The following is a 7,720-nucleotide window of genomic DNA, read 5'->3' on the forward strand; positions in this document are numbered from 1 at the left end:
TGATAGCCGATAGCTGGTAAAGATATAGCCGACAGTTGGTTTATCAGGCCTCTCACTCTGTCACCCTCCACCCTGTCAGTCTGTCAGCAGTCTGTCCAACCGCCCACCTTCACACAAAGAGCCCTGCAGCCTGGCAGGAGGCTTTTTGTGTAGTTGATACTTAAAAGAGCAGAAATAAAGGAAAGAATTCCAATTTTCTGTCCTTGGTGTGTCGCCTTTATCCTCAGTGGATCAGTGAGCTGTCATTTGTGAGATGTGGTGAAGCCAGCCGCCTCTTATCTGACGCGTAAATGTAAGCTTCGGGCACGCGCCTCTCCTTCAGTGATGATCAGACTCACACACGCGTATGCGCGTGCACACGTTGCAGAGTCTGATTGCATCATATTCATATAAAATCATCCTTAACAGTTGACGTGAAACTTTCAGCACATTTTCTCTCATCAGTTTCATCTCAAACTGCTTTAAAAACTGTAAACAATGTGATGTCATGATGTGACGTCATGTTAACATTTTATTAAAACTCATCTGAATTTTTTTAATCATGTTTCAGCACAGATGTGAGCATAACTGCCCTTTGGTTTTTTTAATATTGCAGCTGACAGACATGAACCCAGATGTTACCGGACCAGAGGAACGACGTGCAGAAAGTTCCACAGCAGGCCGTCCCCGCGCACGGCGCGTTTCTACACCGTGTTGAGCAATCAAAGCGCTTCACGTAACTTGTGCAGTCACACCAGCACAGGTGGCTTAGCTAACTAACATCTGCACACATCCCGTGGATGCATCGGAGACGAACACGGGTCAGTATCTCGCATGCAGACTAGGCTCGAACCAGTTCTGCCACCTGAGCTACAGCCACCCACGCGCAATGTGTGCGTGCGCGAGTCTACAGACGCTGCCGCACAGCCTAGTGTAGACGCGCAAGAAGGTTTACGCGCCGCGTAAACATGTCAGCAGAACTGTGGCACGCTGCTGACATTTCCAAACAACCCGACGACAGGTCACAGTGGAAAGTGTGAACGAGCGTACTTTGGCAGGTGGACGATGCCCAACACCATCCCCGTGAAACAAACACGCGGGCTGTTACAGAGTCTGCGCCAACAGCGGGCAGAGCCGCTTCACGGTCAGCGTCCTGCTGCCGAGCTCGGGCTTACCTGTAGACGAGGCACGGCAACGAGTCCGCGCTCCGCAGCCTCCACTCACGACCACAATAACGCTTCCGACTTGTTCTTGATTTTAGATTTTTATTGGCAGCTGGCAAACAGCTGAATGGTGCATTACCGCCACCAACTGGTGTGGAGTGTGGTCTGGGTCTCAAATCCAAACAGCTTCCCCTCTCTTTAAAACTGAAATAAGGCCTGATGACCTTTGATCACAAAGGTCCTATTTGATGTTTATGTTACTGAGCATGTTTCCTCCTCTCCACAGTAGTCACACTCCCCGTATTATGTTTCCCCATCATGAGTAGTGTAGTGGTCAAACCAGTATGTCCAAATCTCATTCTTGATACGACCACCTCCTCTCTCCTACTCCGTCCTGTGGCTCCCATCCTCCTTTGAATTCTACACAGCCATCGTCTCTTCCTTTCTTCCTCCCACTGTCTTTGCCATCTTTTCCTCACCTCTTGCCTGACCATACTCTTTATCTCTGCCTGGCCAAAACTAACAGCCATGTCAACCACCCCATGTTTTGTGCCCTTACTTATTTCCTGAGTCCACAGTGCGCCGGAATCCATAAACACACCTGTAAGTTGCATCATGTGTGCTCTGAAACGTGTTTGCTGAATCTCTGCTCCACCGTCTGAGTGACTGTAGACGGACCAACGATGAGCTTGAATCTGAACGAATGACTGCATGTAATGGGCTCATGCCTGCTACCCACTGAAAGCTTACAGTATTGTGAGCATTTCTCCGGTATACTGAAAGTCCATCATTAATCCTTTTGCCTATTTCAACCGTAAACTCCGGGACCACAGCTACACCAGTTTGACCAGCTGTGTTTGTATATATTTGAACATAATTATAAACTGGTCAATGAAATTCTTCTTTTCCAATAATGTGAAATCTACTGTGGCATCAGGAAGTATCCATGGAGGTGTAGCTGGTAACGGCCCTCTTTGACTGATGTCTAACTAATCCAGTTTAAATTCTGTTGCTCGCCGTCCCACAATCCACCCAAAGCTCTTTGTTTCCCGCCTTTCTTTCTCCCAGCAAGGTTTGATTACTCCTTGTGTTGGAATGCTTCCAACTTTCAGACTCCTTCAGAATAAAAGTACATCCTGACAGGAAAGAGTTTCCCGTTTTGACTTTACTGCTGCCAACTGGTTCAGGTGCGACTCAAATAACAGCAGCGCAGTTTAACAGTGCAGGTGAAAAGGTCAGTATTTGCTTTATTTATGTGGCCCTACTTCTGCTGGGTTTCAGGTTTCATCAGAAATGTTCAGCGGGCACGAGGTGAAGTACTGACAGCTAGGACTCCTCGGTCTTTAAGGCTTTTAGGGTTAGAGCACAGTCAGTGTGCATGCTTCAGCTTTTTAGTGAGGTAGAATCCCCCCAACATGCCCCTACAGGACCACTAAAGTTTAAAAAGCAAAACAACAGCAATCGGACAGTCTGCGCAGTTTAAATTACAATTTAATTCCTGACAGATTTGTTTCTTTGTCGCAGCATCTTTTTCATTGTCATGCAGAAAAACAGTCGTTCTCCTTTTGCTTGTTTTCTTTTTTCCCAGCAGGTGATCCTGCAGATCGTCTTTTCTCACTGTCCTGCTTCCCCTGTTTTTCTTTCCCTCTCCTTTTCTCAAACTTCTCTTGTCTACGTCTTTCCCTTTCCTAACCCCAGTCACGTCTGTTCTGACTGTAATAACTTAAAAGTTAAAAATAAATAAATGAAATTATAAAGCTCAATCGAGTGGACCAGTATAGCAAAGCTGTAATGATCCACTTGGGAACATAAATCTGTGGGACATTTTTCTTGGCCTTCAGTCAATAATTCTGATGCTACAGTGCTGAACGGGACGGCAACAAAAAACAACAAAATCAGAGTTTTACTTTTCAAAAACTACTAGACATCTGAAGGATCCTAAAGATGGAAAATAATGAAATCTTCCTATGGGGACATGATGAGATGCCAGTCTTTGAAAAATGAGAACTGTGACATATTGAACTGCATGTGAAGCAGCTTAATCAACAGGCGGCTGTGGTGCAGCCAACCAGACTGAATCTGTGGTCCAAGCCTCCACAGGGCTTTGAATCTGTTGGAGCTAAATCAATCTGCAAGACCAGATCAACTTGATCCTCTTCTTAAGTTGGCTGCAGATTTCATAGCTGAACCACCAACTTACATTTTTAATCTTAGCCTCTCAGACAGTAGAAATCTGCCTTTGTTGAAATAACTACAGGTCCATATCTAAATCCTCTGTTTTTGCAAAAGTTCTAGAAAAGCTTATTAATATTAAAAGACCTGTTTGGACAAAAATTCAGTTCTTTCCCAACATCAGTGGAGATTCAGACAACAACACAGCACAATAACCGCTGCATTAAAGTGGTTAATGACATCATTGATGTAATGGGCTGTTTTAGTCAACAGACTAAACAATGTTGGTCTATCTGTAAATGCTGTAAGCTGGTTATCAAATTACTTGTCAGCAAGAACACACTGTGTCCATGCTGGGTCTTCTTCCTCTTTCCCCCCACTATCCAAAGGAGTTCCTCAGGGCTCTGTACCAGGACCGTTGCTTTTTTCTCTTTACATAAACAACCTTTGAGATAACTTATCAAATGCTGCATTCCATCTTTATGCAGATGATAAATTATCTCTTGTTCATCTCCTTCAGTAGCACAAACCCTGCAATTTCTGCAGTCTGCCTCTGATGTCGTTCAGTCCTTGAACTCAACTTAAGTTGGTGTTAAATGCAGAGAAATCCCAGTTCATGTTATTCTCAAATGGCAAAGAGCTGCTAGCTACGTCTCCTAAGATTAAAACCATTCAAGGAACTGAAATTGAAATGTTCTTACGAGTATCCAGGGACCGTTATAGATCAGAATTTATCATGTTAAAACTCACATTCAAAGGCTTGTGTCCAAGTTTAAACTAAGCGACTTTTTTAGAAATCGATCCTGTTTCTCCCTCCAAGTGAGAAAACACTAGATTCATGCAAGTTTTTTCTTTCTTTTTACCTGTATTGGATTACGGTGACGTGCTTTTTATGAATGCACCTGCACCCTATCTAAAGAAATCTGATACCGTCCACCGTTGTGCTTCACGTGTCATTACTGGCTATAGGAATCGTGTACATCTTTGTATGCTGCTGCTAAATGTCCGTCTCTGTATATCCACAGACCTTCCCATTGGTTGGTCTTTATAAATCTCTCCTTGGGCTGGTTCCCTCTTATCTGTGTGTTTATATGTGGAAAACAACCAATACAGGCTTCGTTCTCATAATATCAGACAATTGATTGTCTCAAAACTCAGAACAGAATTAGGAAAAAGGGCTTTTAAATACGCTGCCCCTGCTTCCTGGAACATCTGCAGAAGGAACTGAAATAGTCAGAAATGGTTCCCTGAGGGGAGTTTAGGTCCATCTCAAAGGAACAAGAGAATAATTCTTTTAGTGTGATTGTTTTAATGTTGCTCTTAATGACCTGTTATTGTAAACCTTTCACGTTTGTGCAGGATATTGTATTTGTTTTCATTCTTATGTACTTGTGTGGTACATGTATTTTTGACTTTTGCTGCCATGATGCCAGGTCATTGAAAATGAGATTTTTACCTGGATAAATAAAGGACTAATAAAAAATATATAATAAAATCTTCAGGACCAAACCCGAATGTGCAGGGAAGTAACTCTCTTATCCACTTTGGAAAACCCCAACATACAGGATTCAAACCAGTGGCTATAGGGATGCTCACCACGGCACATATTCACTGAGAGGAACTCCCAAGTCCAGCAGAATTCATTCCCTCTCAGGGAGACTGGTTTCCAGAAACCTCTGCTTTGAGGTGCACATGGATATATCAAGCCAATATCTCTCAACCTCAGATAGCAGTTCAGATACCTTCCAACCAGAAAGCTGACAGTCTGTGTTCCCAAGAACGTTTCAGCAGTTGTTTGTTGGCTCACCAAGTAGCTTTGGACTTCCCTGATCCCTGCCCCACTCCTGTAGGACAGGGCGCTGGTGACTCCACACTAAGTAGCACATTAATAATCGCTTTTGATGTAGAGAGCTATAAAAAATAACCCAGTGAATAACATCAAAATGAAAGCAATCGTCTCCTTAAGCCATGCAGGCAGTTTAACTAGGCTGCTTTCTCAGAGACACTGTTGGATTTCAGCATTCGTCACGTTTTGTTTTTGTAAACAAGCTTTTAAAACTTTCACAAAAAGACAAAACTTACTGTAAACACCTGTTTTAAGATTTAAAACTGTTGTTAACCATAATCTTAAAAGCACAGGTTGACATGTGATTCTTTTAAACCAATCATCTGACAGTCGTAGTATATAAAGGGTACAACCTCCATTTTGTTTGTTTGAATGTTAGCTAAAAAGTGCTGGTATGAGTGTGCAGGTGAGCGCAGCGTGAAAGAAGAAAGCGCTCAAAGCACCACACAAGCATGATTCCCTGTAAAAGCCGACGGGTGAACCAGAGTGGTCATATACACGCTGAAGGCTGAGCTTTATCACTGTACGCCTGTCAATGTGATGATGAACCTCTGAATAAAGTCACATTTTTTAAAGAATATTGTCACTTCTTAAATAAATTAATATGCACGATATTATCAGCCTCCTGTTTGCCTCTTCAAACATCAGCAATCCAATCATGCTAAAGTTTAACTTAATGCCTTTTGGCCAGCTGTGTCTTTTAACTTCGAGATCTCAAATTTCAACAGCACAAAGTCCTGTCAGTACATCCTTCCATCTTTTCTGCTTATCTGGGGCCAGGTTGCAGGGGCAGCAGCCTAGGCAGAGAAGCCCAGACCCCCAGCCACATCCCCAGCTTCTCCAGGGGATCACCAAGAAGTTCCCAGGCCAGCTGAGATATATAATCCCTCCAGCGTGTCCTGGGTCTGCCCCGGGGCCTCCTCCCGGTGGGACATGCCCGGAACAATCTCGTTCTTTTGGTTACTACCCAAAGCTCGTGACAACAGGTGAGGGACGAATTAGATCCACAGGTAAATTGAGAGCTTTGCTTTTACACTCAGCTCTCTCGTCACCACAACAACAGCATCCGCAGCACCAATCCGACTGTCGATCTCTCGCTCCCTTCTCCCATCACTCATGAGCTAGACCCCGAGATACTCAACCTCCTGAGACCCGAACCTTTCCACAGCAGCATTTTTAATTCCTCTTTGATATTCGGGCACATTGGGGCCTGATGAATGTATTTTTTTTTTTACCTTTGTTTAAAGTTTTGATACAACAGTAGCAGCACGTCCTTGTAAGTGGATATCAGGCCCTTGTAGAGCAAAACTGAGTATTTTGCTCTTTAATCGACAGTACTCTTGAAGAACTGTCAATTTAAAAAAAGCTTCCAGCAGATTCCTAAATATCAGACTTGGAAAAGCGTCTGCTTTGATGATGAACCTTTTCTGCAGAGTGTTTGCTCTCTTTCACTCACAGCTGAAAATCTCCATTCAGGGAAGGAGGCACGTCTGTAAGATTTAAAGTCAGTTGAGGAAATCGCTCAGCCCAGCAGCGCGATCTACAGAATCTTTGTTCCCAAGTCCTAACCTACGAATGAGTCGGGCGAGCTTCTTACTCAGAAGTGCGGCTGCTTCTTTCCATCAGGTCATCACAACAGATCCATTACTTGCAGGGCCAACATACTGTACATCCAGTTTCTTTGGCAATGACCTTCATAAGTGCAGGGTGCTGCAGACATCAGAGCCAGCGCGTAGCTACAACTCAACAAGTTCAAAGAACAACACACAACTCACCTTTGTAAGGTCAGTGATCAGGCAGTGGTTGACATTCAGTAGGAAGTCTCCTGATGCCCAGTTCCTTTCTCCTATTTAGTTTGTGGTGGTATTAGCACCGAGCTAACAACTACAAGTGTACCACAGCTCATTCTCACGCCTTTAATTAAGACAAAAACCTTATTGTAGCCTGTTTCATGTGTAACAGCTGTTATGATGACATGTTTCATTAATTCAGTGGATATCCACACAGAAAGTGTGGTGGCTGTACGAGGAGCAAGGACGGAAAATGAGAAGTGCAGCATTCAACCTGACAGGGCGCGACGATCAGATCAGGAGGAAGAAAAGCAGAAAGCTGATGTTTGTTTGACTTTGGTGTGCAAAAGTATACTCTTTATTCTTATTATATATCCAACTTTATTTTGCCCCAACCCTTACCCTCCACCCAGCCCCACAACCAGTGGCATTCCCATGTCACCAGTTACTGTCACTGTTACAATAGCCAATCAGAGCTCACCTGCAGAAAGAAGGCAACCAAACAAAGAAGAGCAGAAAAAAGGGTTACTTTCAGTTTGTTTTTTTCTTGTTAAATAGTAATAAATACATTGAGATGCAGTGGTTCTTACTTTATCCTTTTCTCTTAAGCAGAAGGGTTAAAAAGTTTCTTTTAAATTTCTGTTTCTATTTCTTTTTCTTTTTTTATTGATCTGTGTTGGATCTTTAGCAGCAATCCGGACCAGTTGTCATGGTGATTAGCAGCACAGAGAGGAGGAGCTGTCTGGAGGAGAAACACAACAGGAGAAGGA

The 7,720-nt window shown here is 43.5% G+C and overlaps 1 protein-coding gene across 1 annotated transcript in view; it reads right to left on the reverse strand.

Annotated features, from left to right (window-relative positions):
• Positions 1 to 1,286, reverse strand: part of ppox (protoporphyrinogen oxidase) — a 12,270-nt gene extending 10,984 nt beyond the window's left edge. Inside the window, exon 1 of the mRNA XM_026183445.1 lies at positions 1,155 to 1,286. The gene's annotated coding sequence lies outside the window, so the exon portion shown is untranslated. The remainder of the gene's footprint in view (positions 1 to 1,154) is intronic.
• Between the last annotated feature and the right edge of the window lie 6,434 nt (positions 1,287 to 7,720).

Source organism: Astatotilapia calliptera, chromosome 11, assembly GCF_900246225.1.
Source record: "Astatotilapia calliptera chromosome 11, fAstCal1.2, whole genome shotgun sequence".
NCBI lineage: Eukaryota > Metazoa > Chordata > Actinopteri > Cichliformes > Cichlidae > Astatotilapia > Astatotilapia calliptera.